Raw genomic sequence first — 17,220 nt, forward strand, 5'->3', positions numbered from 1 at the left:
TTTCAAACTCAGAAAGTTCATTCGCCTCTAGTTTGCCTTCCAAATTGCCATCGTAAACCACACCTTCTCTCGATTCAATCACGAACAAAAAGCACATTAAGCGATATTCTGGTGGCTAAACGCATTAATTTTTCGTGCGGACATCGACAAGACAACATCGTTACTGAACGAGCTGGACGAGCTGGACGGCGAGGGATCGAGGGATTCATTACCTGGCCTGACCTGACCTGGAACCCATTCAGTTCGTTTGGAACTGTGAGGGAGCGCAGAAAAGCCGATCCATCAGAAGGAGAAGAGTAGGCGACCAAGAGAGTATCAGCATCGAAAAACATCGGAGACATCGGAGCAGCATCAATTTAAAAACTTGATCAAAGGGAAAAAACGTGCTTATTGGCGAAATTTCGTGGGAGGTTTGTCACGAGAAACGTCAATGAAAAAATTATGGAAAGTGGCTCGAAACATGAGAAATCGCTCTTCATCCAATGAAAGCGAGGAATATTCACATCGATGGATTTTTAATTTTGCACGAAAGGTTTGTCCCGATTCCGCTCCAGTGCAAAGAATTATTCGAGATATACCACAAGATAGGTGCGATCTTGATTCCGAGTTTTCGATGGTAGAATTCTCTCTTGCTCTCCTTTCATGTAACAATTCTGCTCCGGGATCGGATAGAATTAAGTTCAACTTGCTGAAAAATCTCCCTGATGTGGCGAAACATCGCTTGTTGAACTTATTCAATCGGTTTCTGGAGCATAATATTGTTCCAGATGATTGGAGACAAGTACTAGTTATAGCTATTCAAAAACCCGGAAAACCCGCGTCCGACTTCAATTCGTACCGCCCAATAGCAATGCTGTCTTGTATACGGAAATTGTTGGAGAAAATTATCTTGTTTCGCCTTGATCGATGGGTTGAAACGAATGGCCTACTCTCAGATACACAATATGGGTTCCGCAGGGGCAAGGGGACGAATGATTGTCTTGCGTTGCTTTCTTCAGAAATTCAATTGGCTTACGCCGAAAAAAAACAAATGGCTTCAGTATTCTTGGACATAAAGGGGGCCTTTGATTCTGTTTCAATAGAGGTTTTGTCAGACAAATTACAATCTCGGGATCTGCCGCCTCTATTGAATAATATGTTATATAACTTGCTTTGTGAGAAACATTTGAACTTTTCTCACGGAGATTCGGCAGTAAGTCGGGTCTCTTACATGGGACTCCCCCAGGGCTCATGTTTAAGCCCCCTTTTGTACAACTTCTACGTAAGCGACATTGACAATTGCCTTACACAAAATTGCAGCCTAAGACAACTTGCAGATGATGGAGTGGTGTCTGTCGTAGGATCAAACGAATCCGACCTGCAAGAATCCTTACAAGATACTTTGAACAATTTTTCAACCTGGGCCATTGGGCTAGGGATCGAATTCTCCACGGAGAAAACAGAGATGGTGGTTTTTTCTAGGAAGCATAAACCAGCAAAACCAAAGCTTAAACTTTTGGGTAAACCGATCACTCATGCTATGTCATTCAAGTATCTTGGGGTCTGGTTCGACTCTAAATGTACTTGGGGGGCCCATATTAGGTATCTGAGTAAAAAATGTCAACAAAGAATAAACTTTCTCCGTACAATTACCGGCACCTGGTGGGGAGCCCATCCCGAAGATCTTATAATGTTGTATCGAACAACTATTCTCTCAGTGATGGAGTATGGCAGTTTCTGTTTTCAATCAGCTGCCAAAACACACCTCATTAAACTCGAGCGAATTCAGTATCTTTGTCTCCGTATTGCGTTGGGATGTATGCCCTCAACGCATACCATGAGTCTCGAGGTTTTGGCAGGCCTACTCCCACTAAAAGATCGCTTCAATTTATTATCTCTTCGGTTCCTCATCCGGTGTAAGGTTATGAACCCATTGGTGATCGGAAATTTTGAGCAGCTGATCGAGCTAAATTTTCATTCTGGATTCATGAGCTCATATCATGAATTCGTCTCCATGCAGGTTGATCCTTCTTCGTATATTCCCAACCGTGTTTGTTTTCCTGACTACATCAATTCCTCTGTGCATTTTGATCTGTCCATGAAGCAGGATATCCATGGAACATCAGATTATCTTCGATCGAGGATCGTTCCAACGATCTTCGATGCAAAGTATGGGGATATCAATTGTGATAATATGTACTTTACTGATGGGTCCTCTATGAATGAGTCCACAGGATTTGGAGTGTTCAACGAATTTTTTAGCACCTCACACAGTCTTCAGAATCCTTGCTCAGTGTATATTGCTGAATTGGCAGCGATACACTGGGCGCTGGACAGCGTCGCCTCACGACCTGTTGAACACTATTACATTGTAACGGATAGTCTTAGCTCTGTCGAAGCTATCCGTTCAGTGAGGCCGGAAAAGCACTCGCCGTACTTCCTTGAGAGAATACGAGAAATTTTGAGTGCTTTATCCAGACGCTGTTATGTCATTACCTTTGTCTGGGTCCCTTCACATTGCTCAATTCTGGGTAATGAGAGGGCTGACTCATTAGCAAAGGTAGGTGCAATTGAAGGCGATATTTATCAGCGTCAAATCGCCTTCAATGAATTTTATTCTTTAGTCCGCAAAAATACCATAGTTAACTGGCAACGCAAATGGAACGAAGATGAATTGGGCCGGTGGCTCCACTCGATTATCCCTAAGGTTAGCCTCAAACCATGGTTCAAAAGTCTGGACTTGAGCCGGGACTTTATTCGCACCTTCTCCCGACTCATGTCCAATCACTGTTCGTTAGATGCGCTACTCTTTCGTATTAATCTTGCCGACAACAATCTTTGTGTTTGTGGCCAAGGTTACCACGACATCGAGCACGTTGTTTGGTCGTGCGAGCTGTATCTTGTCGCCAGATCGAATTTAGTAGTCACCCTTCGGGCCCGAGGAAGGCAGCCCAATGTGCCGGTGAGAGACGTGTTGGCTCGGTTAGACCTTGATTACATGTCCCAAATATATGTATTCCTTAAAGCTATCGATCTTCGTGTGTGATTGTCCTTATACCCTTAGTTTTTCCTTTTCCTTTTCCTTTGTGAGAGATCGGATCCCTTCTTAAGAATAAGATGAAATGTAAATACATATTAGATATAAGATAGGTTTAAGAATTGAGTGTGATGAGTGTGATTGAGAGTGTGATTGAGAGTGTGAGTGTGATCAATGTCAACATATCCTCATATCCCCTCCTTTTCCTGAAGAAAATATGTCACCCTTCTAAACTCGAGTTGACCGCGAGTAATCGGTTTCCTATATTATTAACATTAGAATTAAGGAAAAATGTATATATACTAGTAACAATACAGTAAGGAGTTCGGCTCCTTTAAACCTATGTAACTGAGCCTGTAAAAATAAACGATTTAAATAAAAAAAAAAAAATAATCGGAGCAGCCGCCACACACACACACACATACACGCGCGGAATTCTTCGTTTCATTCCAGCATCGAGAAGATTCCGGAAAGATGTTATCTGAAAAATAATCTGCCAAGTTCCCTGGAAATTAAAAAATACATTCAAGCGAAAGATTTTTTTTGAATGTTTTTTATTCATATAACACTGCGATCAATTGCATTTCGTTTTGTGATTTTTCAATCAAGTGCAATTAACAGGAAAGTTTCTGAAGATTATTCTTTCCCATCAGTAGATTGTTATCGTATCCAATATTATATGCATAAAACCTTGTGCCTCTAACGTAACGTTCTCGTTTTCCCCAAAGTCTCCCGAATATTCATTTATTCATTCATTCAGAATGGATTAAGATTAAACTTCATACAAATGATCACTAAATAAACTATAGTCCTACGTCAACCTTGCGGTTATACCACAGATATAACCCACTTCCTGTTTTTTCTAGAAAGTTTATCTAACAGCTTTCCATTTGCAGTTTTTATCTCAGGGGTGAATGTTCCTATGAAATCGGTGTATTGTATATATTAGAGTCGAAACATGTCAAATTCCGATTTATGATTTTCTATACATTTTTATTCCCATGAGTAGAATATCGTATCACCGTAAAATATGATTGCCTATTGATGATTTGAAACTTCCAACCGGACTTATGATTACCTCCGTGGTAGATTGGTCAACAAATCGAATTCTGAGATTTCTTTTATGCGCTTTCATCGGAACAGGTGACAGACTGTCCAAGATTTGACAATGCATCAGCATATACAAATTTTCTGAGTTATAAAAACGTCAATCTCGTGTCACAGATAAATCTCCTGTGCACGGCACTCAAAGTAAACCATAAATAGCAACATTTATCGATGTTTTGAAAGTCGTTCAATCAATCGCGCTTATATTATTGTTGGTCTTCAATAATATTTTCCTTTTTTCGATATAAATTGTCGCATTCTGGCGGAGTGAAGGAGAGCAAATTCCTTTTCCACCATCGATTAGCTGCTAGTCAAACAATAATTTACTCTTTTATCGACTGGCCTTCTGCAGAAATAAATGGTCTTAATCAAATATCACTTTTATCGTCGACTTTCGGTAGAATGATTTTTTTTTTGCTTTGCATGCTATCAGCTAGCAATCTGGGCAAGCCGGTCCGATCCGACACCAGGTTTCCCCTTTCACGCCAACCGGAAAAAAGGCTCATAGATTGCGATCCATTGTTCATGAGAGCTTATCATTAGAGCGGCGGAGAATGAATTCGCAGGCTGGTAAAATCTTAAAGGTCACGTAAACAGCGACCCTCCTGGCCACCCAGTCGTTTTAGGGTATAGCTCGGGAGTAATTCTCATTATCATCTTTGTTCCTGTGAGTATGTGAAATTGAATTTACTATTTGGGTGAAGGCTTCCGTTACGGTTGTGTTTTATTCATCAAATGTTTCGTGATACTGAACTAATCCAATAGTTGATTTTCAAAAGTCAAATTCATTTACCGCATGTACATGTACACATTTTCCTAGTCAACCGAAATAAAAATACCTTATGTAAGGTCGGAGAAAAAGAAATACATGCGTGAAAAAATACGTACAATTATAAACTTTATTTAATATGCTTCGGATTGTCCGATTTGAATTAAAATTTGTTGCCATTCTAAAGGTAGCTTCATAATGCCTCTCTTATAGACATCTTTTGTCCTAAAGGGTGTGTCACATCAAATTGCATCACGGAAAAAACGCTGTAGAAATTCGCCCAGTAGACCGATCCTTTTGAAAATTTTAGACAGTAAAATAAAAACTATTAAACAACTTTTGGCATTTTCTTTTTATTCATACTTCGAGCCCAAGCCCGTATGCTCGCACCTTCCTCTTTACCCCGTCCATAAGGTTCTGTACAACGTCAGGTTGTACTTTTTTTTGGACAGAAATCCATTTTCTCTTGAAGTCCGCCTCCTATTTGACAACTTTTGGGTTCTTCCGGAGGGCCTGTTTCATAATCGCCCAATATTTCTCTATTGGGCGAAGCTCCGGCGCGTTGGGCGGGTTCATTTCCTTTGGCACGAAGGTGACCCCGTTGGCTTCGTACCACTCCAACACGTCCTTTGAATAGTGGCACGAAGCGAGATCCGGCCAGAAGATGGTCGGGCCCTCGTGCTGCTTCAATAGTGGTAGTAAGCGCACTCCTTAAGGTAAACCTGCCCGTTTACCGTGCCGGTCATCACGAAGGGGGCGCTCCGCTTTCCGCAAGAGCAGATCGCTTGCCATGTACTTTTTGGCAAACTTCTGCTTCTGATGTTTCTGCTTGCGAATCTCCTCCGGAACGCTGAATTTGTCCTCTGCGGAGAAGAACAACAGGCCCGGCAGCTGACGAAAGTCCGCTTTGACGTAGGTTTCGTCGTCCATTACCAGGCAATGCGGCTTCGTCAGCATTTCGGTGTACAGCTTCCGGGCTCGCGTCTTCCCCACCATGTTTTGCCTTTCGTCGCGGTTAGGAGCCTTCTGAACCTTGTATGTACGCAGGCCGCTGCTTGGTCCGCTGGACGAATGAACTTGACAAATTCAGCTTATTGGCGACATCCCGGACCGAACTTCTCGGATCACGTCTAAACTGCTTAACTACGCGCTTGTGATCTTTTTCACTGACGGAGCATCCATTTTTGCCGTTCTTCACCTTCCGGTCGATGGTTAGTTTCTCGAAGTATCGTTTTAGTACTCTGCTGACCGTGGATTGGACGATTCCCAGCATCTTACCGATGTCCCGATGTGACAACTCCGGATTCTCGAAATGAGTGCGCAGGATTAATTCACGACGCTCTTTTTCGTTCGACGACGACGACACTCTTATCTGATTATAAGCGAGAGATGAAGATATAATTCCTAAAAATTAAATTTCTACAGCGTTTTTTCCGTGATGCAATTTGATGTGACACACCCTTTATTTGGCGAAAAACTCTAGTAATCGATTTTTACAATTTTCTCTTGATCCCAATTTCTCATCACTCAGGAAATTTTGCTTAGGAATTAAAACTTCCTAACAAAGCTCGTGGAGATTTCCTCGGGAGATTTACAAAATTGTAGAAGTGTTCCTTTTTTTAGAGTGTTCAAAATTTTTGCAGTTCATCGTAAATGTGCTACATTCTGTCAAATATATACCTGGAATTTGTATTTTCAATGAAAATGCATTATTTATCATTTAAATTTACATTATCGCCTTCAAAATAGGCCCATTCTGAAGCAATATACTCTTTCCAACGAACAATCCGGTCATCGAAACACTTTTTATAGCTATATTCAACGAACGAATAGGTTTTTGCTGTCAAAGCTGGTCCCACGAAGTGGTAATTTGAGTTTTGTTAATAGAAAAGGTCACGAGGTCATATCCGGAGATTAAGAGGCTTGTTCAATCACATTCGTGCCATTTTTGGTCAAAAATTCATCGTTCACAATGATCGATCGATGCGCTGATACATTATCGTGGTGCAACATCCACGTGCTATCCTTCCGCAACACGGCAACACGGTAACGAATTTTCTCACTATTTGTAACGTTTTGACACAAAATTTCACACAATATTTTTAATCAATAGAATTATCTATATCAAAAAACGCTGAGCAAAAAAAAGTTAACTTGTTCTTAATGACGATGTAAACAAATTAACTAACAGAAAGAAGAAAATTGACATTAGGACCACTGACAGTAGTACCAACCTAGAAAAAATAAAAAAAATTAAAAATCTAAACTGATTTTTTGCTGTAGCCTTTCTTGTATTTGATTAGAAAAGGGTGGAACTAAATGAAACTAACAAAAAAAAAAACTAGTCCATGAATTTTCCTCGAGTTTTTTTTTTTCAACATAAATTAAACTCCTAGACACCATCACCCAGCCATTCCATGTCAAACTCTCTAGTGGTTCTCGAATTTTCGTGAAAAAATGTAGTTTTGTTCCTTATCGCAAAATATTAGACCCGTATTTTTTAATTTTGATGGATTTCATGCCAACTCGTCTTAGGAGTTGGCAGCACCATCTCAGATAGTATAACATTTACATTCAGCTAGCTATAGCTATATCATTTGAGCAATTCTAAATGAAATCGACAAATGACAAAACATGAGTATTTTTGATTCGAATGAAAGTGTGTATTCCGTTTGGGTTAGAGGAAATATGAATTTTCCACATCAATTGGGAATTTTTTGACTCAAGTGTAAGTTTTGAATAGGGGGGTGGCGATTTGAGTGAGAGAGATCCTTGATAATTTATATCTCAAAAACTGAGTCGTACCGAAATAGTGTCTTTGAAAGAGTTATAGTGTATTGATGGTTGAAAATGAAAAAAAAGTACACTGAGAAAAAAAAATTAGTACTCTATTTTTTATTTACAAAATAAAAATTCAATTTGCAATATCCAAAATACATATTTTTTAAATTTTTTTTAAATTTTTTCATACAAAATAGAAGTCATGCAGAAAATTTAAAAAATGGACCCAAGATGGTAAAACTATTTTTGACGAACTTTGTGGAACATCGAATTTTTAGGAATTTTCGAAACTTCGAATTTTTGTATGCTAACAATCATTTTTAGCCACAAATTCTGAATCCTGATGTGATTTAAAACAAAAAAGGTTATTATCAATCTCCTAAATGTAGCCATTCTCGAAATATTTAAAAAAATATTTCTTATTTATTGTATTTTTTATAGTAAATAATCCCTTTTAATATGTTTGTCGTTTAACTCCGCCTGCGAATGACGGATCTCAATAATGTCCGAATGTCCATGTCCGAATAAGAACCTGAAATTATTGAGAAACCAGAGCAGTGGGTCCAAAGCCCCAGAAAAGGAGGATGGTTGTAATAGCTGTTATCCATGGTTATTATGGAAAGGAAGTAATGGATAAACCCCTAAACCAAGGTGTGAAGCGACCCGTGCCGAGGGATGAATGGTAGGGGGGGTTTCAAACCTTGCCGTTAACGGAGCCTGTGGAGCACCAGGGCACCCTCCACAGTATCGTCTGCCCTTGCAGCATTAAGCCGGTCACTGATGCAGTGGACCTGCTTTACCGCGAGACTCGTGGGACTTCTATGAATAATCCAGATCCAAATGAACAAAACGAGCGGATGAAAATAACGCAGAACACTAAGGTTCTGCAAATAAATCTCCATCACGCTAAAGCAGCGTCTAGCGTGCTGTCTAGGAGGTTTATTGAAGACGCTATGGATTTAGCTTTAATTCAAGAGCCTTGGGTCCACAAAGGAAGAATACTTGGTATTCATATTGGTTCATGCAAGTTATTCTACGACGACAAGCATGACTCCCCAAGAACTGCTGTTCTAGTAAAAATCGACATCGTCGCGATCAGAGTTGAGTAACCAACCGCCAAGGGAAGATCCGACATAATAATTGCGTCGGCTTATTTCCCTGGTGACGTACCTGAGGCACCTCCCCAAGAGGTTGCGGCGTTCGTAAATTAATGCAGAGAAATCAATAAAGACTTCATCATCGGCTGTGATGCCAACGCTCATCACACTTTGTGGGGTAGTACAGACATAAACAGTCGAGGTGACTGTCTTTTAGAATTTCTCTCTTCAAACAACATTGACATTGCCAATATAGGCAATGAACCAACGTTTATGAACGCTGTCAGACAAGAAGTCCTGGACCTAACACTGTGCAGTCCGGTAATTTCTTCGAAAATACACAACTGGCACGTTTCGAAAGAGGCGTCTTTGTCTGATCACAGACACATTATCTTCGAATGGGATGGTGGCTTGACAGTACAGAGAGAATATCGTGATTCAAGAAAAACCAACTGGGAACGATATTCACTTGAACTCGAGTCAGAAACTCTTAACACAAGAATAAGGTCGATTCAACAGCTCGAATCAACCTCAAAAGAATTAAATGATACGATAGTTTCTGTCTACAACAGTAATTGTCCACTTAAGAGAGTTTCTTCGACAACAAACGTTCCATGGTGGAACAAAAGGCTCGAGCGGCTACGTAAAACAGCGCGGAAGCTGTTCAACAGAGCTAAAATTAATTCGGATTGGTCTCAATATATGAGCGCCCTAACCGAATATAACAGAGAACTAAGACGATCTAAACGAAAATCTTGGGTAAATAACTGCGAAAGCATTGAAAGTACCCCAATCGTTGCAAGACTAAGCAAGACTCTTGCAAAAGACCACTCGAATGGGCTAGGTTCCCTCAAAAAGGACGACGGTTCGTTCACAAAATCTCCCTCAGAAGTATTAGACTTACTGATGAAAACTCACTTCACAGTCCTAGCTACAACCGCGACATGAAATGCTCTCGAAGGTATTCTCAAAGTGCAAAGGATGTCGCAAAGATAGTTGCTGGAATGGTTTTCACGAGGGCCAGAGTAGAAAGCGCGGTGAGATCCTTTCAACCATACAAATCCGCAGGTGCAGATGGAATTTTTCCAGCCCTGATTCAAAAAGGAGAATCTGAGGTGATTCCATCTCTAATCGAGATTTTTAAGGCAAGTCTGATACTAGAGCACATTCCTTCCACATGGAGACTCGTTGAAGTGGTCTTCATTCCAAAAGCTGGGAAACGTGATAAATCACTCCCAAAATCATTCAGACCAATTAGTTTATCATCAATACTGCTGAAAACTATGGAAAAAGTATTATATGAATACATAAAGTCTGTATTAGGGGGTCTTCGTAGCCACTTGGCTACGTGTTCGCTTATTAAGCGATCGATCGTGAGTTCAAACTCAGGGCCCTCAATTGTGACCATCTTTGTGTTCTTATAGAATAACTACGTCCACGCAACCATCATCAGCTATGGAGATCGATCCACGGTGGAACAAAGATCGGTTCATCCCTACAACTGCTCTGCTCTGCAAGAAACACCGGGCTGCTGTTCTATAAATAACTCAACAATAATCAATATCAACTGTCTCCGCTGTCCGGTGTGCTGAACAATGGAAGAACAGATAGAATACCCTTACGCCTAAATGGCTACTACAGTGTAATTTACCATAATGTAATGGAACAGAAAACCTAACGCCTAAATGGCTACTTACTACTACTGTGTAATTTACAATTTATAGAAACATAAACATATGTACATGTACACGATAAAAACCCGGCTCTGTTACAGATGAAATGCTAATGAGCCTGATAAATAAATAAATGGGATAAAAAAAAATTAAGTCTGTATTCATGTCCAACTGCCCTTTATCTAAATACCAGTTTGCCTATCAATCAGGCAAATCCACAGTCACAGCGTTACACACGCTTGTGACTAAAATTGAAAAATCTCTTTCGTCAAAAGAAACTGCATTATGTGCGTTTCTTGATATCGAAGGGGCTTTCGACAATGTTTCTTATGTATCAATGGCACAGGCTATGAGAAGAAGACATTTCGATGACTGCATAGTCGAATGGATCAAAGGCATGCTCACAAATAGACAAATCACCTCGGAGCTGGGTGGGTCGTCGACATCTGTGATTGCAACGAAAGGTTGCCCACAAGGAGGAGTTCTATCACCTCTACTTTGGTGACTGGTGGTTGACGACCTTCTGATTAGTTTGGAGGCGAATGGTTTCGAAACCGTGGGTTTTGCTGATGATTTAGTCATATTGGTACGTAGCAAATTCGACGATGTGATATCGAGCAGGATGCAGATGGCCTTAAACCTTACACAATCATGGTGTATCAAAGAAGGTCTGAGCATAAATCCCTCAAAAACAACAATTGTTCCTTTCACCAAAAAGAAGAAACTGCATCTGCAGACTCTAAATCCTGGAGGAGAGGAAATTAAATTCAGCGTTTCAGTGAAATATCTAGGCGTAATCCTAGACGCTAAACTAAACTGGAATACACACTTAGATGCAATTATCAGTAAGGCCAACATTGCCCTATGGGCATGTTCTAAAATGATAGGCAGAACATGGGGCCTTAAACCAAAAATGGTTATGTGGGTCTATACATGCTATGTGGGTTGTGCGGCCTAGGATAACCTATGCCTCATTAGTATGGTGGTCAAAGACTAAGGAGACTGTAGCTACAAAAAAGCTAAACAAACTCCAACGACTGGCATGCGTTGCAATGCGAAGCACACCCTCAAAGGCATTGGAGGCTATCCTTCACTTGTTACCTTTGGGTCAACATGTTCAGCTGGAGGCTAATAGAAGCGCTCTAAAGCTAAAAAGATATAAAAAAATTTTAGGCGGGGACAAAACTGGTCACTTGAGCATCCTGAATCTCTTACCCGTTGGACCAACCTCAGAGATGAACAGCGATTGGATGGAACCAAGGACCAATTATGACATTCCATACAGAGTGATCGAACTTTCTCGTTCAGTATGGGATGAGGGTGGTCCCGATGTGTATGGTCCCAGAATAAAAATTTCTGTAGCTATGGGGAACTGGCCAACAGTTTTCCAGGCAGAAGTAGCTGCAATAATAGAATGTATAAATGTCTGCCTTAAAAGAAATTATAGACATGCTAACATTTGCATCTTCTCAGACAGTCAAGCAGCACTTAAAGCCCTCAATGCTTTCAAGTGCTATTCAAAAATTGTCTGGGAATGCATTTGCCTTTTACGACAACTGTGTCAGAGAAGTTCGGTACAACTGTACTGGATTCCTGGCCATTGCGGTATAGAGGGAAATGAACAAGCAGATGAACTCGCAAGACGCGGCTCAAGCTCACCCTTCACTGGTCCAGAACCATTCTGTGGAATTTCTGAATGTGTGTTGAAGAGTGAGCTAAAGAAATGGGAAGACCGGGAAGTAATGGCCAACTGGATGGCTGTACAACTCAACCAGTCAAAAAAATTTATCACGCCGAGTATTAAAATTACTCAACAATTGCTGAGTCTTAATAAGAAAGACTTCAGCACATTCACTGGTCTCATAACAGGACACTGTCCGAGTAAATACCATCTCAAAAACATAGGTTTAGTGCAAGATGATAATTGTCGCTTTTGTAATGCCGAAAGTGAAACCTCGGAACATTTGCTCTGCAAATGCGGAGCACTAACAAGACGCAGACTTCAACACCTTGATAAGGCTATTCTGGAGCCCAAGGAAGTTTGGTCTGTGTCGCCGATCAGGACTATAAATTTTATCAAACAGATTATTCCTGATTGGCACCTATCTCGCTATAGCTTTCAGTCTACTTCTTCATCAATAAGCAGTAGATAAGCTTGAAGCGTAGTACAAAAAATGGGGCATACCACAATAGTTCAAACTAATGGACGCAGTGGTTCACACCCAACAAGGAAAAAAAAATGTTTGTCGTGTTATACCATCATGTTCATGAAATTTTATGAATTTGCTTATAATTTCCAACAATACAAAAATTCGAAGTTTCGAAAATTCCTTAAAATTCGATGTTCTACAAATTTCGTCAAAAATAGTTTTACCATCTTGGGCCCATTTTTGAAATTTTCTTCATGACTTCTATTTTATATGAAAAAATTGAAAATAATATCAAAAATACATATTTTTTGATATCGCAAATTAAAATTTTATATTGTAAATAAAAAAAAAAGAGTACTAATTTTTCTTCTCCGTGTATATTTTCTTCAAATTAAGCCAACAATACTCTATAACTCTTTCTAACACACTATTTCGGTACGACTCATATTTTTAGAGATATAAATTATCATTATCAATTATCAGATTTCTCTTACTAAAATCGATACTACCTTTTCAAAAGTTACACTTGAGTCAAAATATCAACCATAATGATGTATTCGGAAAAGTTGTTGGAAATTATAAGCAAATTCATAAAATTTCATGAACATGACGATATAACACGACAAACATATTTAAAGGGATTATTTACTATTAAAAAAAACAATAAATTAGAATTATTTTTTTAAATATCTCGAGAATGGTTCCATTTATAAGGAGATTGATAATAACCTTTTTTGTTTTAAATAACATCAGGATTCATTAATTGTGATTAAAAATGACTGCTAACATACAAGACTCGAAGTTTCGAAAATTCCTAAAAATTCGATGTTCCACAAAGTTCGTCAAAAATAGTTTTACCATCTTGGGCTCATTTTTTGAATTTTCTACATAACTTCTAACTTGTATGAAAAAAATTTAAAAAAATTAAAAATATGTATTTAAAATATGTAAAAATATGTATTGCAAATTGAATTTTTATTTTGTAAATAAAAAAAGAGTACTTTTTTTCTCAGTGTACATTTTTTTTCATATTCAACCATCAATACTCTATAACTCTTTCTAAGACACTATTTCGGTACGACTCATAGTTTTTGAGATATAAATTATCAAAGATTTCTCTTACTCAAATCGATACGCCCTTTTCAAAAGTTACGCTTGAGTCAAAAAATTCCCAATTGCTGTGAAATACTCATATTTACTCCAACCCAAACGGAATACACACTTTCATTCGAATCAAAAATACAAATTTTTCAAATCTGCATTTTTAGGACGATTTCATTTGGAATTGCTGATTTAATAAACTCTTGTCAAAGGATGCAATGTAGAAAATTGTTTCAATTTTCATTAAAAAAAATGCCAAAAAAAAATTTGAAGAAAGTTTACACTGAAAAAAAAAATAAAAACTTTAATTAATTCTTCCCAAAAACTTTTTTTTTAATTTTCGAAAAAAAAAATTTGTCAATAGCCATTGCAGTTTCGAATAAATCGCCTATATATCAAAAGATGGGCACTTTTACAGGAAACAAAATTTCCTAACAACTTTTTCATGTTTTCTTTGAAAAAATTACTGCTAATCCTAATTTTGTTTAAAGTATGAATGATTTAAATTATTATTAAATTTATTAAAGTCTATGTATGGTTAACTTGTTGGAAATTGTAATGGCTTTCCATATCCGTCATATTTTTTTCAGAATAAAGAAACAAATTTTTGAGAAAAATGGATTTTAATTTTCAAAACATTTGTATTACTATGAAATTTCTTTTTAACCCTTCTTTGCATGATTTTTCCATTATTGGTGAAATAAATCAAGGACCAGACACAATCAACTTGAAGTGAACTTGTTCTTTTATAAAATTTTTTTGGCATTCAATGTTATGATGGAAATTTTCACCATTATGCAATGAAGGGTTTGAGAATGGATTGTAGGAAATTATTTAAATTATCATTAAAAATATCAAACAATTTAAAAGTCATTGAAAAAAATATTTTGAAAATAAAATTCCTTTTTCGGAAAACAATTTTTTGTTTCAAGTTCGGGAAAATAAATATGAATAACCTTTACAATTTCCAACAAGTAACTCTTACATCGGAAGATGGGCACTTTGGCGGGGAAATTTTTTTTCTAACAACAAATTTTTCATGTTTTCTTTGAGAAAAATTCTATTGATATTAAGTTCGTGAAATTTTTAGATTTACATGTTTTGCAAACTTTTTTCTATTTAGAAACATGTCAAGAACATGTGAAATGCGAGGGTTTACACACAAAAATGTTACGAGTAAATCATTGCTTTCTCAGGAAACAGGATATCCATTCAAAATGCTATGTATTCCATAAGCTATAAAGGATGGAAAGTTGATGTATTGGACAAAAGATCATATTTTAATAAAATATATACGCTATATTGCTATATTGACTTTGAACCAAATTAGGATTTGTAGTAATTTTTTCAAAGAAAACATTAGAAAGTTGTGGTTAGAAAAAACTTTTTCCCTGTCAATGTACTCATTTCCTGAAGTATGGATGACTTGTTGGAAATTGTAAGGGCTATTGACATAATTTTTTGAGATTTAAAAAAACGTTTTTGAGAAAAATGAATTTAAATTTTTTAAATAATTTTTGTTCAGTGTAATTTTTTTTTCAAAATCTTTTTGTATTTTTTTATGAAAATTAAAACAATTTCCTACATTTTATTCTTTAACAAGAATTTTGTAGATATTATAGTTATGGAATAATAATTTTTTGAAAAAAATTTTGCTCTTTTCGAAAAGAAGACTATTTTTTCGAAGTTTTCCAGACTGCAAAGTTGCTCAAATGACGTATACGGGCGAAAATGCTTCCTAGGGCATAAGGTAAAGTGACCGAATATCGCCCAGTAGTCTAAGCTCGCCCACCTCGATTTCTCGTCTGTTTATGATGCGATCTGGTGGTAAAAAATCACACTACTACCTTTAATAGCTACCTACTCATACAGATGTTGTCGGGATCCGTATCGCATCAAGCTAAAAAAAAAAAAAATTGAGCAGAAGAAGAAATCGCGTGTTTCCAAAACTTTTCAGAGTGATTTGGAAAAGTTTGTTAAAAAAAATTTCATAAATTTGAAATTGTGATACATGAAAGTTGGAGAGTATTAAACGAAGTTTCGAATCATCGATTAGCGGATTCAATCAAAGTAAGCTGGCCTAACTTTTTTCACTTTTTGAAAACACGATGTTTTTCTAATATAGCCCACCCTACGCCCCAATATCGCACACCAAATTTTATAATGTGATTAAATGCCAATTTTATTCTGAGGATCAATCCAAAAACGAAAGCTGTGTTCTTCGATTGAAACCTGAGGTGGAAATTCGTTCCATTGCGATTACTATAATTGCCGTCCACAATTGATTTCAAATTTTCTGTTGTCGTTCTGCGAGCCCTTGGTGTGGTCCTACGTCTCTCCGGTAATGTCCTCGACTTCAAACATTCCTATTTTTGTGTACTGTAGCACTGGTTTTAGTGAATTGCCTTTTTGTTTGTTTTTGGATTTCTGGTTTTTATGGAATCTAGCTTAGCTAAATCAAATTTAACTTCAAATTTATTATGAATCCGTTGTTATTTAAGTTTATGTGATGCAATAATCAGAGATGTGTTTTCTTTTCGTTGCTGAGATATGATTTTTCAAAGATAACCGATGGTCCGAAAAATATGTTTTCCCTTTGTTTCTCCTTAAATGACTTTTATCAATAATTATTAACTTTTGAAACACAGGACCGATCCAGATGATATACATTATAAATTTAAGTCAATATGATTGAGGATTTAAGAAGATTGGGTGTCCTGTTGTAAATGCTGCCAGTGGGCTCATGTAGCATGTGATGCTGCCGTTGAAGATGTACCGAATAAAAAGAATTACACGTGTACCGTGTACCACGTTAGAAAAAACTTATTATTAGGCATATTAGGCACTACTTTTCGAAAATTTCAAATTGGACTTTTTTTTATAAAAAAATTTGCAGTGGCCAAACTATTCAGTATTTCGACCTCAAACTCTGATGGGTCATAGGAAAGAGATGTAGGAATACCCCTAGTAACTTAAATCCCGTTTCTCTAAATTTTAAGTGTCTCATTTTTGAGGTCAAAAAAAAAGGTCGATATTCAGTCACTTTACCTTAATGTCTAAAATTTAGAAATATGAAGAAATTTTTTTAAATCCGAAATTTAGAAAAAGAACATTTTTCTTATTTTTTTCGAACTTCCAGACTGAGATACCCTTAACGGAAAATATAACAAATGAACAAATTTTATTAAGAACCTAACATATGCCTATTTAAAAACCATAAGATTGTTTTATCGACGTATTGAATTAAATCAGAATGTATATCGATATGAAGTTCCTTATAGTCAGGAAAAGATGTATTACTGTATTACAAAATCTCATTAATTTATGAGATACAAAAGAAATCATCGAAATTGATTCAAATCTCTACGTATAATATGATAGTCTAGAATTAAAAATTATAATGACCATTAATAATGTAACCATGCTAAGGTCGCTATAAATCATTGTATGCGCATGGCAGTCTAGTCGCGTAGGAATATTGAACGAAGACTGAAAATATGTTTACTTTGAAAAATCTTTATTAAAA

This window comes from Toxorhynchites rutilus, chromosome 2, assembly GCF_029784135.1.
Source record: "Toxorhynchites rutilus septentrionalis strain SRP chromosome 2, ASM2978413v1, whole genome shotgun sequence".
In the NCBI taxonomy this organism is placed as follows: Eukaryota; Metazoa; Arthropoda; class Insecta; order Diptera; family Culicidae; genus Toxorhynchites; species Toxorhynchites rutilus.